Source organism: Cervus elaphus, chromosome 9 (assembly GCF_910594005.1).
Source record: "Cervus elaphus chromosome 9, mCerEla1.1, whole genome shotgun sequence".
Lineage (NCBI taxonomy): Eukaryota > Metazoa > Chordata > Mammalia > Artiodactyla > Cervidae > Cervus > Cervus elaphus.
Genome location: NC_057823.1, coordinates 105676058 through 105701434, shown reverse-complemented (window position 1 = coordinate 105701434; position 25377 = coordinate 105676058). Strand labels below are relative to the sequence as shown.

Below are 25377 nucleotides of genomic sequence, written 5' to 3'. Positions count from 1 at the left end.
AAGAGAGAACACTTTCTATTTTCCAAGGAGTTCTGCTTCATTTTTTTCATGAATTTTCTTTAGCAAGAACCAGTTGAATATTCTTTCGTTAGGTATAGTGATTTCAGCAGACATTTGTGAAAGGAAATTACTGTCTTATAGCCAATGACAATAATTACATTCTCTTTCTAAACACAGGAAAGTCACAAAGCAGTTTCAGAGCCATTTCAAGAGGGCAAGTTCCAGATTATATCATATTTAAACAACTTTTCAGACTGTCATATTAGAAAAGCAAGTACGGTTTTATAAAGAGTATGAGTTAAATGTCATAAGTTTTACAAGCAGGACCAAAAAGCTCATATAACATCTGAATTTCTTAGTCACCATTACCATAAAAAGTGCGAAAGGAAATATAAATAAAATTTGACAATTACTTAGTTGTAACTCATATAGACATTGTCATTGTCCTGGATTATTAGATAGGAAATGATGAATAGAAAAATCATGTGCTTATTTTACACATAATATACATTCCTATTTATATACAGCATGTAGGTACCCATTTGGTTGATACCTCAACAAAAACGTCTATGCAAAAGGCTTCCCCCAGCAATGCCGTCCTACTGTAGCGTCACAGGAGTAAACTCTCATCAAAACAACTAAGTCTCGGATACTCAGTGATAGTGAAACCCACTGTCACACCCTTTCCTTCCACTCTCCTTACTAACTCATCACCTAACCTCTTGCAACACTGAAATTCTGAGCCCATTCACATTTCACTAGTGGTAAGTAGGGCGGGACAGTGACATATTTGCGTTTATGAGTTGAGTACCAGTTCAGTTCAGTTCAGTCGCTTAGTCTTGTCTGACTCTTTGCGACCCCATGGACTGCAGCACGCCAGGCCTCCCTGTCCATCACCAACTCCCGGAGTTTACTCAAACTCATGTCCATCGAGTCAGTGATGGCCTCCAACCATCTCATCCTCTGTCGTCCCCTTCTCCTCCTGCCTTCAATCTTTCCCAGCATCAGGGTCTTTTCAAACGAGTCAGTTCTTCGCATCAGGTGGCCAGAGTATTGGAGTTTCAGCTTCAGCATCAGTCCTTCCAATGAATATTCAGGACTGATTTCCTTTAGGATGGACTGGTTGTATCTTCTTGCAGTCCAAGGGATTCTCAAGTCTTCTCTAACACCACAGTTCAGAGGCATCAATTCTTCGGCACTCAGCTTTCTTTATAGTCCAACTCTCACATCCATACATGACTACTGGAGTTAAGTATATAAATCTGACTTAAGATTGTTTTAACCAAATATTTATTTTCTTTGCAAAGAGCATGTAGTTCTCTTTCCTTCAACTGGCCCAGACCAGCATTTGCAAAAGTTCTCAGAGCTGTTGGAGGGAGTTTTAAGTGTATTATAGAAACAGGAATTACAGATTTTCAAAATATTATTTTAAGAAAAAAAAAAAGAAGCACTTAGATTGAAGAATGTGTCATGGTCTCATTTGTCCCGTTTTTTCCATCCTTCCTCCTTTACTCAAACACTGGCTGACAATATCTGCATGGAGCACTGGGTCCCTGTGTCCCCACACCCCTCCTCAAAAATACATGTCCTCAGTCTCCTAGGGAGTGTGGTGTTCTTTCAATACCATGTACTGGGCTTTTCTGGGGCTGGTACTGCAGTCTCCTGGAATAAAGTTTACTTCTAAATGAGCTAGAAATCCATGCCTTTTGGTAATAGAACAGATTCCAAGTATATGAAATCAATGGGATATTGGGATTGGTTTTCTAAATTCAAATTACATTGGTGTAGACTCCTGGTATGACCAGAGCAGCACAGGTCAGCATCATCTCCCCTTTGCTCTGGACAACAAAAGCAAAAGAAAATGAAGAAATTTTTGTCAATAGCATTTTCAGTGAGAAGATAGGAAACAGATATAATCAACAAATTCTAAAATACATATAAGGGGCATAAAACTTCTAGAGAAAACAGAGTATCTTTATGACACCAGGGATGGGAAAATCTTCTTAGCCCATAGATAGCAGTAACTATAAAAGAACCAAATAATGAATTTTACTTCTTCAGAGTTGAAACTTCTGCTTGTTGAAAGTTACTGTTGAAGAAGTAAATAGGCACTCCACACACAAGGAGAAAATATTTGCCTTATATATATTTGGCCAAGTGCTTGTGTTCACATTACGTAAAGAATATCTGTAATTCAATAACAAAGAAAGTTCAATAAAAGGGGACATACCCAGTATTTGCTAAATTACAGGGCCTAAGGGCACAATCCTCCAAAGACCACCCTCACTTCTGACACCAAGTTCAAGGTCAAGCAGGGCTTTCCAAAACTACCTTCAGATTCAGTAATTCTCTGGAGGTACAGAGCTCCCTGAAAGCCATTATATTCATGGCTGCAGTTTATGAGAAGAAATTCAGAAAATCAGCCAGAGGAAGAGACTTGTAGGACAGGTTCCAAATGTGAAGTTCCTGCTTTAGCTCCCAACACTGATACGTAGTGGTATACACGGAGTATTGCCAACTTGCGTGTTCAGCTCACGTCTGACGTTTTGCACACCCATCGACTGTAGCCCACCAGGCTCCTCTGTCCATGGAGTTTTCCAGGCAAGGATACTAGAGTGGGCTGCCATTTCCTTCTCCAGGGGATCTTCCCAATCCAGGATCAACCAGTGTCTCTTGTGTCTCCCGCATTGACAGGCAGATGCTTTACCGCTGCACCACCTGGGAAGCTCATTGCCAACTTAGGAAGCTCATCTGAACTTTGTGGTCCATGGTGTTTATTGGGGCCTCACTACTTTGGCAGGATTGATTGATTGCCCATTCAATTAATCTCAGCCTCTAGGTCATCCTCATATTTCAGAGGGCAGACAGAATGAAAACCACAATCACAGGAAACTAACCAAACAGATTACATGGATCACAGCCTTGCCTAACTCAGTGAAACAATGAGCAGGCAGTGTAGGACCACCCAAGATGGACAGGTCATGGTGGAGAGTTCTGATAAAAATGAGAAGGGAAAAAAAAAAAAAAAAAAAAATGAGAAGGGAATGGCAAACCACTTCAGCATTCTTGCCTTGAGAACCCCATGAACAGTATGAAAAGGCAAAAACGTAAGACACTGAAAGATGAGCCCCCCAGGTTGGTAGGTTTCCAAATGCTACTGGAGGGCAGAAAAACAGCTAAAGAAGGAATGAAGAGGCTGAGCCAAAGCGAAAACAACACCCAGTTGTGGATGCGTCTGGTGGTGAAAGTAAAGTCTGATGCTATACGGAACAGTAATACATAGGAACCTAAAATGTTAGGTCCATGAATCAAGGTAAATTGGAAGTGGTAAAACAGGAGATGGCAAGAATGAACATCAACATTTTAGGAATCAGTGAACTAAAATGGACTGGAATGGGTGAATTTAATTCAGATGTCCATTTAATCTACTACTGTGGGCAAGAATCCCTTAGAAGTAGTGGACTAGCCTTCATAGTCAGCAAAAGAAAAAGCCCAAAATGCAGTACTTGGGTGCAATCTCAAAAATGACAGAATTGTCTTGGTTTGTTTCCAAGGCAAACCATTTAATATCACAGTAATCCAAGTCTATGCCCCAACCAGTAATGTTGAAGAAGCTGAAGCTGAATGGCTCTATGAAGACCTACAAGACCTTCTAGAACTAACACCAAAGAAAAATGTCCATTTCATCATAGGGGACTGGAATGCAAAAGTAGGAAGTGAAGAGATACCTGGAGTAACAGACAAGTTTGGCCTTGGAGTACAGAATGAAGCAGGGCAAAGGCTAATAGAGTTTTGCCAAGAGAATGCACTGGTCATAGCAAAGACCCTCTTCCAACAACACAAGAGACGACTCTACACGTGGACATCACCAGACGGTCAATACCAAAATCAGATTGATTATATTCTTTGCAGCCAAATATGGAGAAGCTCTTTACAGTCAGCAAAAACAAGACTGGGAGCTAACTGTGGCTCAGATCATGAACTCCTTATTGCCAAATTCAGACTTAAATTGCATAAAGTGGGGAAAACCACTAGACCATTCAGGTATGACCTAAATCAAATCCATTATGATTATACAGTGGAATTGACAAATAGATTAAAGGGATTAGATCTGATAGACAGAGTGCCTTCAGAAGTACGGACGATGGTTTATAACATTGTACAGGAGGCAGGGGTCAAAACCATCTCCAAGAAAAAGAAATGCAAAAAGGCAAAATGGTTGAGGAAGCCTACAAATATTGAAAAAGGAAAGAAATGACAGGGAAAAGAGAAAAGGAAAGATACCCCATCTGTATGCAGAATTCCAGAGAATAGCAAAGAGAGGTAAGAAAGCCTTTTAAAGTGAACAATGCAAAGAAATAGAGGAAAACAACAGAATGGGAAAGACTAGAGATCTCTTCAAGAAAATTAGAGATACCAAAGGAACATTTCATGCAAAGATGGGCTCAATAAAGGACAGAAATGGTATGGACCTAACAGAAGCAGAAGATATTAAGAAGAGGTGGCAAGATACACAGAACTATCAAAAAAGATCTTAATGACCTAGATAACCATGAGGGTGTAATCACTCACCTAGATCCAGACATCCTGGACTGTGCAATCAAGTGGACCTTAGGAAGCATCACTATGAACAAAGCTAGTGGAGGTGATGGAATTCCAGCTGAAAGAAAGTGAAAGTGAAAGTCCCTCAGCCGTCCCAACTCTTTGTGACCCCATGGACTATACAGTCCATGGAATTCTCCAGGCCAGAATACTGGAGTGCGTAGCCGTTCCCTTCTCCAGGGGACCTTCCCAACCCAGGAATCGAACCAGGGTCTCCTGCATTGCAGGCAGTTTCTTTACCAGCTGAGCTACCAGAAAAGCAATTCCAGCTGAGCTATTTCAAATCCTAAAAGATGCTGCTGCTAAAGTGGTGCACTCAATATGCTGGCAAATTTGGAAACTCGGTTGCCACAGGACTGGAAAAGGTCAGTTTTCATTCCAAGCCCAAAGAAGGGCAATGACAAAGAATGTTCAAACTATTGCACAATTGCACTCATCTCACATGCTAGCAAAATAAAGCTCAAAATCCTTCAAGCTAGGCTTCTGCAGTATGTGAATCAAGAACTTCCAGATGTACAAGCTGGATTTATAAAAGGCAGAGGAACCAGAGATCAAATTGCCAACATCCCTTGGGTCACAGAAAAAGTTAGAGAATCCCAGAAAACATCCACTTCTGCTTCACTGACTATGCTAAAGCCTCTGACTATGTAAATTTTATAACTAACTGGGAAATTAAGAGATGGGAATATCAGACCTCCTTACCTATCTCCTGCAAAACCTGTATGCAGCACAAGAAGGAATATTTGGAACTAGACGTGGAACAATCCACTGGTTCAGAATTGGGAAAGGAGTACATCAAGGCTGTATATGGTCACCTTGTTCATTTAACTTATATGCAGAGTACATCTTGTGAAACACTAGGCTGGATGAAGCACAAGCTTCATCAAGCACAAGCTAATCAAGATTGTGGAGAGAAATATCAACAACCTCAGATATGTAGATAATAACACCCTTATGGCAGGAAGCAAAGAGAAATTAAAGAGCCTCTTGATAAAGGTGAAAGAAGAGATTGAAAAAGTTGCCTTTAAACTCAATATTCAAAAAACAAAGATCATGGCATCCGGTCCCATCACTTCATGGCAAATAGATGGGGGAACAATGGGAACAGCAAGAGACTTTTATTTTCTTGGGTTCGAAATCTCTGTGGACAGTGACTGCAGCCATGATAATTAAAACATGCTTGCTCTTGGAAGAAAGCAATGACAAACCTAGACAGTGTATTAAAAAGTAGAGACATTACTTTGCCTACAAAGGTCAGTATAGTCAAAGCTTTGGTTTTTCCGGTAGTCTTGTATAGATGTGGGAGCTGGACAATAAAAAAGGCTGGGCACCAAAGAATTGATGCTTTTGAACTGTGGTATTGGAGAAGACTCTTGAGAGTCCTTTGGACTGCAAAGAGATCCAACCAGTCCATCCTAAAGGAGATCAGTCCTGAATATTCATTGGAAGGACTGATGTTGCAGCTGAAACTCCAATTCTTCGGCCAACTGATGTGAAGAGCCAGCTCATTGGAAAAGACCTTGATGCTGGGAAAGATTGAAGGCAGGAGGAGAAGGGGACGACAGAGGATGAGATGGTTGGATGGCATCACTGACTCAATGGACATGAGTGTGGGCAAGCTCTGGGAGACGGTGAAGGGCTGGATGCCTGGCGTGCTGCGGTCCACGGGGTGGCAAAGAGTTGGACACGACTGAGCGACAGAACAGCAGCAACAAGGCTAACCGACTCCCTGTGACCTAAAGCACCTACCCTCTACTGATATGATCAATCTTTTGGTGGCCAGCCTCCGACCTAAACAGAGACACTCCAATGAGATGTGATATAGATTATCTTTCAGAAGACAAAGCAAAGGCCAGAACTTCTCTTTGGCAGGAGTAACTTTTTTTTTTAAACTACAAAGGGCAAAGGAACCTTTGTAATGGAAGATATATGATTGATCAAAGTGTTCACAAAATGCTGTACAGCATACCACTACAGCTTGTGAAAATGGATGAAATTAAAATGACTTGATAAGATGAAGTATTGATGAGAATGTGGAATTCTCATATACTTCCAGTGTAGATATAAAATTGTACAACTTTGATTGATATATAAAGTTAAAAATACATCTATCGATGATGCAGCATTCCACTCCCAGGTATTTCCCCAAGATTAATACATTTCTCTATTAAAATACATGCACAAGAATTTTCATGCCAGTTTTAGGCATAGCAATCAAGACTAGGAAGAACTCAAGCGTCCACCAACAAGAGAATAGGTAGACAACTTGTGGCATAATCTTACACAGAAACCCTTTTCATCAATAAAAAAGAATGAACTACTGTTCCACCCAACAACAGGAATTAAGCTCAAATTTTGCAGAGTGAAAGAAGCCATATACAAAAGAGCACATGATATGTGATCCCATTTATATGAAATCATAGGCTTGGCAAAACCATAGTGATAAAAACCAGAATAGTGTTTGACATACAAGATAATAAAGGTGGAAAGGGGTAGTGATTGACAGGTAAGAAACTTTATTCTGTGATGAAATGTCCCATAACTTGATACGGCTGGGGGTTACAAGGTATGAGCAGTTGTCAACTCATCAACTTGAACACTTAAGATTAGTGCATTTCACTATATGTAAATGATATTTCAATTTTAAATACATTTCCTAAAGGTGAGAGGTATTCAGAAACAGACAAGCCATATATACTTTATTTGGAATGATGGGTGGCAGCTTTGTGTAGCCTTCTGCTGGGCCAATTTTGATTTGGAGAAAAAGAGGAAGCTCTAAAATTAAATAGTTGGTATGGGAAAATTCAACTCATTTAGTGATAAGAAATAAGGAATAGGCCCAGCATCAATACAGAGATTCCATTTTTTTTTAATGGCAGAAAATGAAAACAAAAGTTATTGACCATTATGGACTGAACTATAATCTCCCCAGAGTTCATATGTTGAAACCTCAAGCCTCCAAGTGACTGTATTTGGTGATAGGTCTTTAAAGAAGTAGTTAAGGTTAAATGAGATTGTAAGGAAGAGATCCTTACCCAATAGCACTGCTGTCCTTTTAAGAGGTGGAAGAGACACCAAGGGGTATATACAGAGGAGAGTCCAGGTAAGAACACCATGAGACGGTCAAGGTCATTGGCAAAGCTTGAAGGGAAGCTTTCAGAGAAACTGAATCTGCCAAAACCCTGATCTTGAAATTCCAGACTCAGAACTGTGACAAATACATTTCTGTTGTGGAAGCCACCTAGTTTATGGTATTTTGTTATGACAGTAACCACAAACAAACCACAGATAAATAACACTCTCACCCACAAAATGTATTTCCATAGAGAAAATGAATATAGTTATAAAATATTTCTCCATTATTTTTTGAATTAAAAAATTACCTCCAGGGACATCACAATATAGAATTATAAAAATAATGGAAAGAGATGAGCCAGCAGGAGAGATGATACATGAATCAGCAGAACCAAGGAAGGAATTAGAAGAGAACAAAGCTGTCATAGAAATAAAAATAGAACTGGAAGGATTCCAAGGAAGAAAAGTCAGTAAGAGAATACAAGTTGGTAATATGGGGGGAAAAGAAACGGAAATTTTAAGAATTAAATATATTTGGAAAGAAAAATTGCAGGCATAGACAGACACTGGCAAAGGAGATGTAATGTTCACATAATTAGAGCTCACAAAATTATGAAGTCAAAATAGTGGAAAAATATTTAATGATAAATTTAATAAATCTTTTTATCATTTAAAAATTGTATTTAATATTACAAATTGAACGGACATACTGTGTACTGGAGAAAACTGCGACCAAAATGTGGGCTTATTGTTAAAAAGATATTTATCCTTAAAGAAACTTCTGCACAGAAACAAAGACTTCAAATACATGGAGCAAAAAAATCAGAAAAGTGAAGGGAAGAAATAGAAAATTCAACCATAACTGGGGACTAAAATGCTTCATGTTAAATAAAAGACAGAACACCTAAGCAGAAGATGGAAGATTTGAGGAAAATAGAAGACTTGAGCAATACTGTATGGTTTTTTTTTCTTTCATTTTTTTTTTTAATTTTTATTTTTATTAGTTGGAGGCTAATTACTTTACAATATTGTAGTGGTTTTTGTCAAACATTGACATGAATCAGCCTTGGATTTACATGAATACTGTATGTTAAACCATAAAATAAGACTTGAAATTTTTTTTAAAGTTGAAATTATATAAAATATGTACTCTAACCACAATGGAATTAGATTAGAAATCAACACCAAGGAAATTCTGGAAATCCCCAAATATATGGAAATGAAACAACAACCGCCCCCACTCCAAAGCAAAGTGTCAAATAAAAATTTCACAAGGGAAATCAGAAGATACTTTGAGATGAAAAATGAATATATAGCATATGGAAATTATAACTGTGTCTATATTAAAAAGGAAAAAGAAAAGATTTCAAATTTATGATCTAATCTTGCATTTTAAGAAACTACAAAATGAGGAGCAAATTAATCCCAAACTGAAAAGAAGGAAGGAAATGATGAAAATTAGGCAGAAATAAATGAGACAAGAGAATAGGAAAATGATGGAATAACTCAATGGAATCAAAAGTCATTTCCTTGAAATAATTTTTTAAAAATTGACAAAGCTTTAGCTAGAATGGACAAGAAAAAAGGTGGAAAACCTCAAATTATTAAAATTAGAAATCAGAGAAAAGACATCCTTCACACCCTACAGAAATATAAAGCATTGTAAGGGATACTATGAACAATTGTATACTGATAGACTAGATAAACTAGTCCAGAAAAATTCCTAAAAGACACATTCTATAAGAAGTGACTCAAGAAGAAATGGAAAATCTGAAAAGGACTCTTAGCAAGTTAAAAAAAAAAAGAATTAGTAATTAAAATTTTCCAAAGTCCAGCAAAACATGGCTTCACTGGTAAAACATTACCAAATGCTCAAACAAGAGTTAATATGAAATCTTTCCCCCCAAAAAAATGAAGAGGAGGGAAAACTTTTCAACTCATTCTATGAGGCCAGAATTACCCTGATACCAAGATCAGACAAAGGCATCACAAATAAAGAAAACCACAATCAATACTCTTTATAAATATAGAGAAAAAAATCCTCAATAAATTCATAGCAAACAAAATCCAGCAACATATATGAAGAGGATTATGCATCATGACTAAGTGGGATTTATCTCAGAAGTATAACGTTGGTTTAACATCTCAAAATCAGCAATACAATATTAATAAAGAACTAAAACTATACATCATCTGAATAGATGCAGAAAAAAAAATTTGGCAAAATCTATCTCCATTTCATGAAAAAATGTTACAAAAAACACCTAGGAATGAAAGAAACTTTTCTCAACCTGATCAAGGTCACCTATGAAAAACCGCATCTAACATCTTAATTGTGAAAGATGAAATGCTTTTTACCTAAAATCAAGAAGACAAGGAGTTATGCTTTGCCATTTCTGTTCAGCGTTGTACAAGAGATTCTAATCAGGACAATTGTCATTATTGTTCAATCACAAAGTCATGTCCAACTCTTTGTGACACCATGAACTGCAACACTCCAGGCTTCCCTGTCCTCACTGTCTCCTGGTGTTTGCTCAAACTCATGTCCATTGAGTCAGTGATGCAATCTAACCATCTCATCCTCTATCGTCCCCTTCTCTTCTTGCCCTCAGTCTTTCCCAGCATCTAGGTCTTTTCCAATGAGTTGGCTCTTCATAGCAGGTTACCAAAATATTGTAGCTTCAGCTTCAGCACCAGTCCTTCCAATGAATACTCAGGGTTGATTTCCTTTAGGATTGACTGGTTTGCTCTGCTTGTGGTCCAAGGGACTCTCAAGCGTCTTCTCCAGCACCACGGTTCAAAAGCATCCTTCTCTATGGTCCAACTCTCACATCCAATCCATACATGACTACTGGAAAAATCATAGCTTTGACTATACAGACCCTTGCTGTCAAAATGATGTCTCTGCTTTTTAATATGCTATCTAGGTTTGTCATAGCTTTCTTCTAAGGAGCAAGCATCTTTTAATTTCGTGCTTGCAGTCACCATCCACAGTGATTTTAGAGCCCAAGAAAATAAAATCTGTCACTGATTCCACTTCTTCTCCATCAATTTGCCATGAAGGGATAGAACTTAATGCCACTATCTTTGTTTTTTGAATGTTGAGTTTTAAGCCAGCTTTTTCACTCTCATCTTTCATCCTCAGCAAGAAAAAGAAATAAAAGGCATCCAGATTGGAAAACGAAAAGTAAAATTATCTCTATATGCAGATGATATGATCTTGCATACAGATAATCCTAAGGAATACAAACATACACCCCCACACACAGCACTATTAGGACCACTAAATGACACCAGCAAAGTTGTAGGATATAAAACTTGACTGTATTTTTTACATACCAGCAATGAACAACTGAAATTAAATTTTTAAAAATAAGTCTGTTGACAGTAGCACCTGAAAGAAAAAAGTAGCAGTAAATTAAACAAGAGAAGAGCAAGCTCTTTGGACACTGAAAACTAAAAAACATCATTGAACAAAATTTAAAGACCTAAATCAATGGAATGATGTCTCATGTTTATGAATCAAGAAACCTAATATAGTAGTAAAATGGCAATAATTCCAAAATTCATCTAATATTCAATATGGTTCTTATCAAAATTTCAGATGCTTTTATCAAAGAAATTGGTAAGCCAATCCTAAAATTCATACGGAATTGCAAGTTGCCCAGAGTAGCCAACACAATTTTGAATAAGAAAAAGTTTGAGGGCGTTCACATCATAATTTCAAAATTTACTGTAGTGCCATAGTAATGAAGACTGTGTGATAATGGCCTAAGGATAGGCATATATACTCATGGAATACAACTGAGATCCAAAACACACTCTTCTCTTTACTGTCAGAATATTTTTGACAAAGGTGTCAAGAATGTTGAATGGGTGAAAGAATAATCCTTTGAACAAGCAATGCTGAGACAGCTGTATATCCATATGCAAAAGAATAAAGCTGGATTCCTTCTTTACACCATATACAAAATTAACTTAAAATGGGTCAGAGATCTAAATATAAGAGCTAAAACTATAAAACGTGGGACAAAGCATTGGAGTAAATCTTCATGACCTCGGGTTAGGCAGTGGATTCTCAGATATGACACAGAGACAAGCAACGAAAGAAAAATATATAGATAAGTTAGATAAATTGGATTGCATTAAAATTAAAACCTTTTGTGCTTCAAAAGATACTATCTAAAGTGGAAAGATAGCCACAATATAAGAAAAGTATTTGTAAATCTTACATGTGATAAAAGGCTTGAATATATAAAAATTATCACAATTCAACAGTAAAAAGACAAATAACCCAATATTTTAAATGGGCAGAGGATCTGACTAGACATTTTTCCAAAGGAGATATACAAATGGCACCTTTTCATGTGTTCCACATCATTAATCATGAGAAAAATGCATATCAAAACCACAAGGATATATAAGGAAAAACAGATTGACGTCCTAGACGTGGAAGATTTTAATTCTCTTGAGTTTGCAACAACAGCTCAAGTAGGTCAAAACCTCGAAAAAGAGATAGACCTAACAAATGTAATTAGTATAGTTGATCTGATTGATAAGCAGTTTCACTTATCAATTAAGGGACCCTGGGGCTCTGTAATTTAAAGGACTCTGAATTTTGCAAACACATAAAATTGATTAAATAATACACAGGAGCCTCTTTCTCTCTGAATCTGATGCTCAGCATTGGCACAGAGTGACTAGAATCCCTGAACATCCATCTTTTCATTAACACCATTGAGGCCCCAGAGAAACGCTTTTCCGCATCTCTTGCCTTCTGTCTTTGCAACAAAAGGGAACTAGGTCCAAGGGACCTGAAACTCTGGGGCTGGTGCTTCCCTCTGCATCACAGAGGGAGACTGCTTCTGAGCCTGGGGGTCCCTGAACGGAGGATGCTTGGGCATAAGAAAAGACAAATTAAGTCACTTCTCAAGTTCTGATCTCAGGTAGCGTAAATGTTACAAATCCTGCCTAACCAAGTATCATCTCCCGAGGTGACAAGCAGTGGTGTCCTGGAGCTTGCTCATGCCAGCTCCCAAGAGCTAATGGTTTAAGAGGCAGGAATTTTTGCAAGACAGGTTTTACGTCACTGGTAACCTTAAATGAAACTGGTGAACACTATTAATCAGTCCCTCTTCAGGCTGGTTCAGCAGCACAACACCGGCATGAAGTTTCCTTTTTTTTTTTTAAAGTCAAGTCCCTTTTCATTGTTCTGGCGGTACCCACACCTTAGCATGACATTTGCAACAGTTCCATGCAGTAGCTGAAGAATCCTTTGCACTATAAAATAATATTAATTTTAAATTTGTATATATGTTGGTATCATACTGTAAATGAACACTGAACATTAAAATTGGTTATTCTTGCAAAAATTAATACAACTTTAGAAAAGCTCATTTAAAAGCTAACTTTAGCTTTGAAAATTTATGAAAAATGTATGTATTCAGTAATTGTAATTTTTTATGTTTTGCTTTAAAATTTTAATGTATACTTTTAATACTGTAGAGGAGAAATAACTTTGTTGAAAAATAGATGAAAATGAATTATACGTTTTTGTTTGATTTAAGTGTTTTTGTCTGTTGGCTCTGCGTTTGTTTTGGCGATGCCCAGCTACAAAGCATCCTTAGCGCCCACTGCTCCGAGCACTGAGCCTAGACACATCCACGTCCTGTCTGCCCCAAGGTCACAGGTGCCGCAGGGCAGGTGCGGCCACAGCGCAGCCGATCCAGCATCTGCGGGGCCGCGCGCCCCTCCTCCCACCCAGCGGTTTAAGTTTTTGATGAGAATGCATTTGAGTTTCACGTATTTGGAGACTAGTACCTTTCATGCTTGGGCTTCCCTGGTGGCGCAGGTGTAAAGAATCTGCCTGCAGTGTGGAGACCTGGGTTCCATCCCTGGGTCGGGAAGGTCCCCTGGAGGAGGGCATGGCAACCCACTCCAGTATTCTTGCCTGGAGACTCCCATGGATGGAGGAGCCTGGCGGGCAACAGTCCACGGGGTCACAGAGTCAGACACGACTGAGCAACTAACACACACACACACACACACACACACACACACACCCCTTTCATATTTAATGCTTCAGTGATTTTTGGCAGTAGAACAAAGACTTATGAAAAAAAAGATCTTCAGCATTACAATATAATTTTATTCCTGATTGCCAGGATTGTGGGAGCAGGAAATGGAGAGCAAATACTTAAGGGGTATGGGGTTCCTTCTGAGGTCATGAAAGTGTTTGGGAAGTAGTTTCCATAATATTGTGACTTTAGTAAGTGCCACTGATTGTTCACTTTAAAATGGTAAAATTTTATGTGAATTTCACCTAAATAAAATTTTTAAGAGCAAAGAAACATAATTTGTTAAACATAATTTCGCTAAAAGGAAGGCAAGAAAAAAATTTAGGGGATAAATATATAATAAGTTATGAATTATATATGTCTTATTTTATTATTCATCCAAACATCAGCCGCACATCAACAAAACATCCAGACATGTGCAAAAGTAACTGAATTCTGTCATCTTTTATGTTCTGGTGACTTTCAGTCATATAAAAATTCTGCTTTTTTTAATGCATTGCTCAGTTTCATTATTATGAACATATATTTATCAAGGTAGAAGAATAACCATATTGAGTGCTAGTTTTTTTAAAATATTTTATTTATTTATTTGGCTACACCAGCTCTAGGCTGTGACACACAGGAGTTTTCATTGCAGCCTGTGAACTCTTAGTTGCAGCATCTGATCTGGTTCCTTGACCAGCAATCAAACCTGGGGCCCCCTGCCTTAGGAGTGCAGAGTCTTAGCCACTGGACCACCAGGAAGTTCCAAATGCTAGTTTAAATGTGTAACGTATCATTTTTAGACATCATGTATATGTTTTGAATATTTAGACGTGATATATGGGCCTGTATTTGTGCTTCTGCCTCCAACTCCACCTACCAGTGGTATGTCTGGGTCCATCCTATAGCACGTGAGTATCAAAAGTCAGTGAGAAGGACAAAGCCTGCACAGTTCTGGAAGCAGTTTATCCAGTGATGCAAGGGAGCGTGTTAGATGACATGAGATACTTACCAAGTGCTGCATGGGGGAAAATGATGAAATTTTCAGTTGTGGATTAATTTTCTATCTGATTTCATGTGTTTACTCTGCATGATTCATTTAGTGATATTTCAGTAGATAATTTACATAGAGAATGAAAGTTAAGAAGTATATGACATCAGCAGTGTCATTCCAAAGGACATTGCCAGTCTTAGAAACATGCATTATGAAATAGAGAATATCTGAATATCAGTACTTGAAATAGGTAATTGTTTATCCATCAGTAGAGGTTTGCCTATTTACTGATCTCTTAGTGAAACGAAGTCACTCAGTCGTGTCTGACTCTTTGCCATCCTGTGGACTGTAGTCTACCAGACTCCTCCATCCATGGGATTTTCCAGGCAAGAATACTGGAGTGGGTTGTCATTTCCTTCTCCAGGGGATCTTCCCAACCCAGGGATCAAACCCAGGTCTCCCGCATTGCAGTCAGATGCTTTACCCTCTGAGCCACCGGGGAAGTCACTGATCTCTTAAGTGTATCCAATAAGATACAGTTGGAGAAAATAAAAGCAGAAAAGAGGATTTTACTTGCAAGCATGTGTGTACCTTCTGTTAATGGGCATAGCAAGATAAAGGCTTAAATGTTACATGGCTGCCATAGATGAGCTAAATGATCACTTGGTAAATTTTTTCTAGAGTTGTGGGTACTATTAAGAATGATACTTCAAAATGACATTAACCAAATAAGCAAAATAACCCCCCCCCCATCTTTACACTTTGCTGTCATGAAATAACCTTACACACAAGGCATATATCCTCTGTTAGCACCAACTCAAAATAATTGTTACGCTCAGTCCTTAACAAAAAGTCAGAGACTGCAAACATTTTGAAAGTCGGGGACATGACCTCCATTTCCTTTGTAGCTAACTTTCAGCACTCATGACTCGGGCTGTACTGAGGGTGGATGGCACGCTGCAAGCCTAGGAGGGTTTGATTGACAATCCTGCATGATAGCCCATCCAAAAAATTAATCTGTGTTGGAAACAGTGAGATGCCCTCAAGACACTCAGTCCGTTGGTTCTTTTTCACTTTTTTCTTAGAGATAGTAAGGATTACAGCGATTCTCCTCCGTCCTTGAGAAAAGGTCCCACGCAGACATTAGAGCAGCATCTTATGTCTGTATTTTCAGCAGGTCAGCCAACTGATCTGGGAGCTTTAGTCTTCTTCACAATCATACTGAAATGTCAGTTTTGTCAAAAGATAGCATCATATCCGTGCCAAATGTCTGGGTGGTGGGGCCACGTTGGGCCACGGCAGCACCGTCTATGATGAGGGGAGAGCTTAAAAGGTGATCACAGAGGCATTGTTGCTGTGTCCAAAGCATCTTCCTTTGTCAGCGCTTCAGAAACTCCTTCGTAACCACGGAGTTCGAAACAATCTTTCATGTGAAACATTTCAAAATGTCACATTACAATTGTCATTCTTCCAGTAAGGGTTGAGTTTTCGTGGAGCAAAAAGAGCAAAGAGGAGAAGTGCTTTTGAACATCAGCCCTGAGCAGGCAGAGGCCAGTCCCCCTTCGTGAGCTGATGGCTATTTTAGTTCTCACAGTTGGCAAGGAAGACCCAAGCTTAGGCATGAAATGACTCTGCAGTTCCCGTACCCCAGAGACTGTCACGGCCCTGAAGGTGAGGTCTCACCTCCCACCCTCGTGGCTCCTGTTTATTTCCTCCGTCCTCGTCACCCTGCAGCTACACTCCACACTCCCCGACTTAGTGCTTTTCGTCTCCGAGCTGGGTTTTACATGAAACCAGAGTCCTAACTCAGTCATTCTACTGCTACTCCTCCGACTAACTCGGAGAACTCTGAGAATGGCAGGCTCACCTTGTCTCTTGCAAAACACAATGGAAAATGGATAGCTTTGATAGTAGAAATCTATACATGTATATATAAAACCTATATATGTAATCTATATGTAAATATATATATATGTATATACCAACCCTGGTGGCTCAGACGGTAAAGCGTCCGCCTACAATGCGGGAGACCCGAGTTCAATCCCTGGGTCAGGAAGATCTCCTGGAGAAGGAAATGGTAACCCACCCCAGTACTCTTGCCTGGAAAATCCCATGGACGGAGGAGCCTGGTAGGCTACAGTCCATGGGGTCACAAAGAGTCGGACACGACTGAGCGACTTCACTCACTCACTGTGTGTGTGTATATATATGTAGGTGCGTATATATATATATCAGATAGAGTGTATATGTACATATATACCTATGTATATGTGTGTGTATTTATATATAGCAGATAGAGTGTTAAAAAGGGCAAATGACCAGAGGAGTTTCGTTCACTTCCCCCCTAACTATCAGAGAACAGACCCCGAACACAACCCCTTTGGGTTGCAAGGCAGACCTTACACTCTGCCCTCAGAGCCGTGCCCCATCTTGCAGGGAAAGATTCGGGCTGTTTCACTCAGCAAGAGATAGAAACACCATGTTGGGGCGAGCGAGGCCAGAGAGCTGCCGTTTCCCCTCTGACTTCTGCTCGCTGCCGTCCTCTGAAAGATGTCATGGCTGACCGACCCTCAAAAATAGACGCTCTGATGGTGATGTATTGTGGCCCTTGAAGAATTTAATTGTCAAATTGACATTTATCAAATGCTTTCGTGCATTCGAAAGATAAATGGTGCAAGTTTGGTTGAGATCAAAGCGCCCCCGTCCTTCCCCATTCACAGGGCCGGCAGGCTTCAGCGGGCAACTCAAGTGTGAACAATGATGCCCTTCCACTCACAGCCCCTCTAAGCACCACCCTGGTGACAGACAATCACACATTTAAATGTTAGCCTCCTCTTCGGAAAGTTCTGAAAATAATGGAGAACCCATTGAGACCATTTGTATTTGAAAGGAATGCTAAATAATTTAGAGTTCCGGTGCAGGATGCGCTGTGCTGGGCAGATAAATGATGAAACCCCAGCACAGGCTCTCTTCAGCAGTTGCCACACTAATTACAGATCAATTACTTCCCAGTTGTTTGCAACCTTATCAAAGAATGGTAAATTTACTGAGAGCAAAGTGTGATAAGATGACTTTTCATTATTACAGTAGATTTGTTGAAACAGCTCTGACACTGAGATTAATAAGAGCTCTCCCAGAGGTAATAGGATCCGTGCGCATATAGGGAAAATTTAAGAGCTGAAAATCGGATGCTAGACGCTATCATGAAAACCCTTCCTCTCGTTAATTGTTATCATGCGTGTGTTCACCATGCAGAAGTAAGGCAGCCAGGTGACCCATTCACCGAAACTTGCCTCAAACAAAGTAGTTCTCCACTTCCAAAAAGGCGGGCTGGATATCAAAGAAAAGTAAACACAGTTGGGTTTGGAAGCAAGAGAAATTGTGTGTCGGGGAAGGGGAGGGCATTGTGTGTGTGTGTGTGTGTGTGTGTGTGTGTGTATTCTAGCTGAATTCCATTTTCATTAAGACAATCACAAAGAGATGGTCCGTCAAACGTCTCTACAAAAGGAAGCGTCCAGGTTTTTGAGGTGGACGTTGGTGGGATCCCTCAGGTCCTGAGATCAATAAAGATTTGGGGTGGCTGTTAGTGTTACCCTAGCAGGGTTCCTCCCGGGGGCAGAGGCCTAGGAGGAGAAACCAAGGGTTTGTAGAGGCCCCGGAGCCATTCAGGTTGGAATAAACAATGCAGAATGTTCTTAGCACACGGCCCCATAGCTACCGGACTCTGTTTTTATTTTTTAAATGGAGAAATAGCTCATGGAGGAACTCGTGAAAGTGAAAATACATATGCTCCGATCAGAGGAACTGTGAGAAATAAAGAGATGTGTCCTCCTGACTTGGTTTCAGATCCCCGTGGAGACGGACGAAGAGAAAAGCTGAGCGGCAAGAGCCAGCTTTTGAGGAATGGATGGTCTTTTATATCTCATTTTCATAAACTCATATTTCTTTTCCTGACTTTTAAAGGAAATAAGAAGCCATAGGGTAAAGGTCAGATCTCCTTGTGAATCAAAAAACAGTTAGGGAAGGGAAGGACTCCCTAGATTGGCGAGGTAGCATCTAGTGGTAGGACACCCTTCCTCACGTCCTCATGGAGCATTGCTGATGGGATTTCGAACCGAATATGGTGTGCCATAAATGATGTTTAACGTAACATCTCAGGAACTGCATTCAGTTACACTCTGTACCATTAACCTTGTTTTGTGAACAGACTCAAATAAGTAAACTAATGCTCAAAGACAGAAGGTGGGGACTTCCCTGGTGGTCCAGTGGCTAAGACTCTGCATTCCCAATGCAGGGGGCCCAGGTTCGATCCCTGGTCGGGGAACTAGATCCCACATGCTTCAACTAAAGAGCCTGCATGTTGCAACAAAAACCCGGCACAGACAAATAAATAAATATTTAAGAAAAAAAAAAAAAAAGACAGAAGGTGATTCTGCCCAGATTACTTTCAGAACCAAACTTGGAGCCTTGTTGGAGAAGCTCAGTGCTGGTCATTCTGTTCCTTTGAGGATAAGCCATGGCAAATTTGAAGACTTTTCAGATACAACCAAGCAAATTAGGAAAGAGGCCAGGGGAAAGCATGCAGTACTTAATTTGTACAAATGAAAGGAAAGATGATAATGACTAGGGAAAGCTAATGTAAACTTTGTCTACTTCAAACTTAATCCTTAAACATACAAACTTAATTCATACACATCCCCGTGGACAGGTCTTAGGAACAATTGTCAACCAATCAACACATCGCTTCTAGCAACCTGAGCCACACACACCAAGAAAAGATGAAAAAGTAAGTCAATGTGGCATCGGGAGTACTGTTTGTTTTTACCTGTTCACTTGTGTTTTTATCACCCTTTCAAATAAACAAAGCAAAAACTACCCAAGAGGAACGAAATATCCTCTTTAACATTTTTCTCCATCTTCTAGAAGAAGGTAGCAAGAAGGCCAGAACAAATATCTGCATCCTTTTCAGCTCAATAGGCTATTTGTAAGGTGATAATAGAAAAGAGAAAGCTCAGAAAAGCCTTTGAAAACCACACGATGGAATTTCCAGCCTAAATCTCTCTCCTCCCCATCCTCTCCAGTTCCCAACTCTCCTCTCACTGGCTGAATTTGATGTATTTCTCTCTTGATGCTTATTTGGACAAAGCGACATAGTGCTTTTCAGATTCCTGTAACAAATTTGTTTCCCTGCATTTTAAGAATCAGCCTAGGAAAACTCTAGCGTGTGTCTGTGCTCCGCTGTTATGTGAAGGGGGGACAAGACGAAGGGGGCTGGCGTGGAGTATGAATTACACATGGTGAGGATATTTGGCGTGGACTGTCTAGAAGCAGATGTGTTTGATGTATTCAAACACGTGCATATTCAAAACTCACAAGAGGTGTTAGGAGAGCGGATCAGTTCCCTCCATACTTCCTGCCCAGAATGTCAGAACAAAGGCTCACTTGATGAAATTGAAGGGCAGAGATTTATGAGGGGAGGGAGCACAAAATGAAAGGAAATTCCACTTCACGTTGCCTTCATTCCACCTTCTGAATCGGCTTCCATGGAAATCCCTCACATCATACTGCGGTTGGATTTTAATACGGTTAATCTTTCTCACTGATGGTAGCGCTGTGTACAGGGTTTCACTGAGATGATGATAAACGTAAGAAAATCTCCTGCTTCGGGTTGTAAACCGTCCTTGGAATGATGAACTTGATTCTGCACACAGCGCTGGCAGAGTTATCCAAGGAAGGGCCCGAGTCTGTTTCCCCTGCTCAGTGCTTTTGGATCATTATTGCACGGGATGAACCTTTATCAGCTGCTCGTGACAACCTGAGATCCACTTTGTTGAGAGACTGCTTCCTTTTGGTGTTAGCTGTCATTTTCCAAAGCGTTAAGGGCTAAACCTCACTTTTAAATATATACTTTTTTCATTATACAAGTAATACGTGCTCATTTAAGAAAATGAATAAAATTATGGAAAGAAGAGAAAAACTGATATCAGCCCAGACAGTGCTACTGTTAACTTTTCAATGATTTCCCCCCAATCCTGTATTTCCTGTACAAAGGGTTTTTTTTTTTTCTCTCTAGTTGACTGGTTTATGTAATATATAATCACGCTTGTTTAGAATTTTGCATCTCGCCTTTCTGACAACAGCTTAGGAGAAGTATTTTCGATGCTATTGCATAGTCTTTATAATCATTGCAGTGGTTACATAACGTTTCACTGTGATCATAAACTGTGGTTTACTTAGCCATTCCCCTATTATTGAATATTTACCTTGTTTTCTATTCTTTGCTATTGTTTAGAATTGTTTCCTTGGAATAAATTCCTGTAAGTGGTGTTACTGAGTCAAAGAGCATGAATATTTTAAAAGACCTCACTAATTTGAAATGCAAATAACTGGGAGAAATAGATTGATGGGTTTGAGTCCATGTTTCAGTATTCAAATAATGAGCGCTGCTTTAGGTAGGAGAATAGCAAAGGCATCAGTTGTGAGCCATTTTGACTGAACTGATGTCTGCCTCGTGGTAAAGCTAGGACCTGAGGTCTCTGCTGTGTACCAGTGCCCGTGATGGCACCCATTCTATGCCAAGTAGCCATCATTTTTATGGGACATCAGCTTCCAAACGGGCTTGTTGACGCTTGTTAACAACCTTTTGTCATTTTTACAAAGCACGTCTCAAATTCCCCTGGTGCAAACATCTACCAGTGCTGCCCTGAAGCTTCAATTTTGCTTATGGAAAATTGAATTTGCTTTCTTTTGCCTCTTAGGTGACAGAGTAAACTCACCCCAAGCAAATACACGAACACAAACAAAGGCATCAGGGCTGGGTTTCAGAAAGAGCGTTAAGAACGGAGGAGAAGCTTTTAGGCCGTCTTCAGCGGATTTCTTAAGAAGGATATTTAGACCATTTCCAGATCTCTTACCATCATGCCCTGGGTCCCCCGCAGGAAGGGGCATTCCAGCAGAAAGAGCAGGCCCATTCTGGGGCAGTGGGCACCATCCTAGCCCGCACCCCCGGATGTCCCGTTACTTTATCACAGTAGCATAGCCAGGGGATCAAGCTGCCACTTTCTGTCTGGGGCAAGAATGGCAGCATTCTCAGTCCCTGCCTGTCCTGCCCTGGCGATGCTTACCTCTGTGCTGTGATGGCACGTCAGCCTCTGTGCCCACCAGCTGCGTCACACGGCGTCCTGCTGGCACAGAGGTGGGCAGGGGGCCGTCTGATCTACAGCGCAGAGAGGCCACGGCTCTCAGGTCAAGCTAAGACGATCATTGTCTTCTGCAAGGGAGCTTTTACAGAAGAAAAAAAGGCTGCACTCTAAGGCAGCCAATCGGCAAGCTTAGGTATTATTATTATTTTTTTAACAAGTTGCCAATCATAAAAAATTGGGCAAATTCACATGAACATGTAGGTTTCTTATTTTCATTAAAAAATCACAAGGCTCACCCGAGGCGGTCTTTCCATAAAGCCCTGGTCTGAGTGGCAGGCCCCCTCCACACCCTGAGGCATCTTTTCCTCTTCACCAAGGTCCCCATCTTCCCCTATTCGTTCCTCACACCTTCCCACTTGAGTCACTCAGCGTCTTCTCCTGGCCAAGTGCACAGCTGAGTTGGCAGCTTTCGGATGGCGAGAGGGAGCCCGGGAAGACTCCAGGGTGCGGAGTCTCGTGCCTTGCCTTTCTCATGGATGCCACAGTCTTCGTTAGGGGCTAGTGCAGCTAGCTACTCTCACTCCTTTGACCCGGATAAGACTCTCCAGGGCTCTTTGCACTTACCTGTGCAAACCCTCGGTTGTTCACCTGCACCGTCACGTAAATAATTCAGTTGCCATTAACAGTGGAATTAACTTCACATCATCTTAGAAGTACGGCGTGGGAACTTGCCATTCTTCACTGATTAACACTCTGCGGGATGCTTCGTCCAGTGCCTTAGTGTGATGCTAAGTTAGAAAGACAGAGTAGCCCAGTCCCTGAAAACTGATGTCCATGAGAAACTGCTGACCATGCTTACCTAACCCTAGGAAGTAGGACTGAGGTCTGTAACGAGGAAGTGTTCCTCTCCATCATCACATTTTGCAGTGTAATTTTTTCTTCACCATATAAAGGTGTAATTTTCATTTAAATAACACATGGGGGAAGGGATTTAACTTGGAACAAAAAGTCAAAGTAGAGTATTATATATGCAGCAAGATCCAGATTTTATAAAAATATCATTTGATGTCCAAAAAGTCTGAAAGGGAATAGTTCACAATGTTAATTGTGATTATCTCTAGGTGGTGAGATACAAGTAAATTTTCTTCCTTCAACTATATTTTTTTATTCCTTTTGAGTCAGGTCTATTTTGTAGAAGGACATTATCTAGAAACTCTTACAGTGAAATAATTTGAAGTAGCATTCTGAAATCTTTCTTTAAAAAGATATCAGCTGTTATACATGAGACTATCCTCTTTATCGATGGAATTCAATGTTCATGTGAAATAATGAAATAAATCTATTTCTTTCTCCCTTTATTAAAGGAATCATATGCTTCCATTCATAACTACAGGTCTGATGTGGGACCAGCCCATTTCACAGACTACACAACCTAGGAAATCCCAGGAAATAGGGACAAGAGGGGCTGACAATGTATCTGGTACGTATTAGCGTGGGATACTTTTCAGTTAAATGGTAATTCTGCCTCAGTCTCTCCCTTCTGGGTTTCAGGGAAGAGGGGTGCATAAAAATGGTGAAAGGAGTGGAATGTCTGTAAATCCTTCATTGCTATGGAAGCTTGGAAGCTAAGCTGCGTCTCTTCTCTTTATTGCTTGTGTCATGTGACTAAACCTTCCTAACAATGCAGTGAAAAGCTGTGTGACCAGTCTCATACAGAACACTTCTAGGTTTTGTTTTATTAGAAAAGATAAGCATTGCACTAGCAAAGTTTTTCACTTTGAACTCTTTATTAACAGATGAAAGTGAAAGTCGTTCACTCACATCCAACACTTTGTGACCCCATGGATTGTAACCCACCAGGCTCCTCTCTCCTTGGGATTCTCCAGAGAAGAATACTGGAGTGGAGTGCATTCCCTTCTCCAGGGGATATTACAGACCCAGAGACTGAACCCAGATCTCCTTCAGGAGATTCTCTACCATCTGCACCACCAGGGAATAGATAACTAATATTATTTAGTGGGCTTCCCATGTGGCTCAGAGGTAAAAGAACACTACCAGTGCAGGAGACACAGGAGACTTGGGTTTGAACCCCTGGTTGGAGGAAATGACAACCCACTCCAGTACTCTTGACTGGGAAATCCCATGCACAAAGAAGCCTGGTGGGCCACAGGCCACAGGGTCGCAAAGAATCGAACACAACTGAACAACTGTTCACGGATGCACGCATGGTATTTTTTTTTTATTAACGGGAAAACCAGATTGGAGATAAAAAAAAAATAAACATCAGATTTAACAATATGCATTGAAAGAATTCAGCTTGATATTAATGGCAGGGGTCTCAAAGGGGAGAGTATTTCAGAACCTTTCACTGATTTATTTATTTTACCAAGAAAAAGCACTGCATTGGATCAAAGTTAAGCTAATTACCAGAATGTATTTAGACATCCCTAAACAGAGGCTAGGATCTTTATAAACACCTCTCGCACTCTTGTCTGGAGATGAAACAGGGCTATACCATTTAGAAGACCATGTAAATGATTCTCGCCAAATCACCGAGCGAGTCTGAAATGACTTTACAGGCAAGTTTCTCCCTCGGGTACCAACTGTGTCCCGGTGCCCACAGCGCTCTGTTCGCAGGATCAGCCCTCTGGGTCCTCTCCCTGGCTTCATCTCTTTCTCAACCCCTACTTCAAAAAGCAGATGATAAAGGCCATTCTCCCAGGCATATTTTCTAGCTGCAACTATTAGCATTTTATTCTCATTTTCCTTTTTTTTTTTTTTGCAATTAAAAAAAAAATAGGTAGAGCTCTTTTCCAAATCGTTGCATTCCTCTTGGCTACAGATGGGGCCACCTGCAAGTCATTCTGCTCTCTCCAGCTCCACAGAGGGGGAGAAAAGGCAGGCACTGTGTTTTCTGCCCCTGCCCCCCACTTCTTATCCTTGTGTCTCTCAAAGGATGCCCCAGAAGCACAATTGTCACATTTCAAGCAAGTGAGTGCAAAGCGAGAATTAGCAATTTCCAATCTTTTTTTTACCCCCGTCTCTAATCAAGGAGCATTCGGTTTTGGCAGCTCCCCTCTGGTGGAAAAGGCGTTTGGGGTCTCAGCAGCGTCTGCCCATTTGTGGCAGGGAGGCCCAGCATGACGCGGAGGCAGGCAGAGGTGGACCAGGGCTGGCTTGTTCTTTCGTTAATTCAATGACCATGAAAAGTAAACTTTTCCTGACACAGTTTTGCGGTTCACTGCTTTTATTCCCCAGTCCTCTCTGGGCACAGAACAACTTTTAACTTTACCTCAGTAATTAGCCAGCCTCAGACAGCTGAAATTTAAGTCCCTCTGAGAGGTGGTAAAGCATTTTTAAAGAGCTACGACTGAAAACCATTAGCCTACACCACATTTTTAGAAGCTTCTGAGACCTCTTCATTTTCTTTCCATATTCTTCATCTTCGAATCTGAAGAAACTGGAGCCTGGGCAGCGTAATAAATACTTAATTCTCAATAGATGG

At 40.4% G+C, this 25377-nt stretch overlaps 1 long non-coding RNA gene and 1 other non-coding gene across 2 annotated transcripts; both read left to right on the top strand.

Moving 5' to 3' along the window:
- Positions 1–280: 280 nt before the first annotated feature.
- Positions 281–19117, top strand: LOC122699114. Its single transcript, XR_006342557.1, has 3 exons — positions 281–291; positions 8926–8931; positions 18970–19117. It is a non-coding gene; the product is annotated as an uncharacterized LOC122699114 (long non-coding RNA).
- TRNAG-CCC lies at positions 18982–19054 on the top strand. The gene has a single exon. It is a non-coding gene; the product is annotated as a tRNA-Gly (tRNA).
- Positions 19118–25377: the final 6260 nt, after the last annotated feature.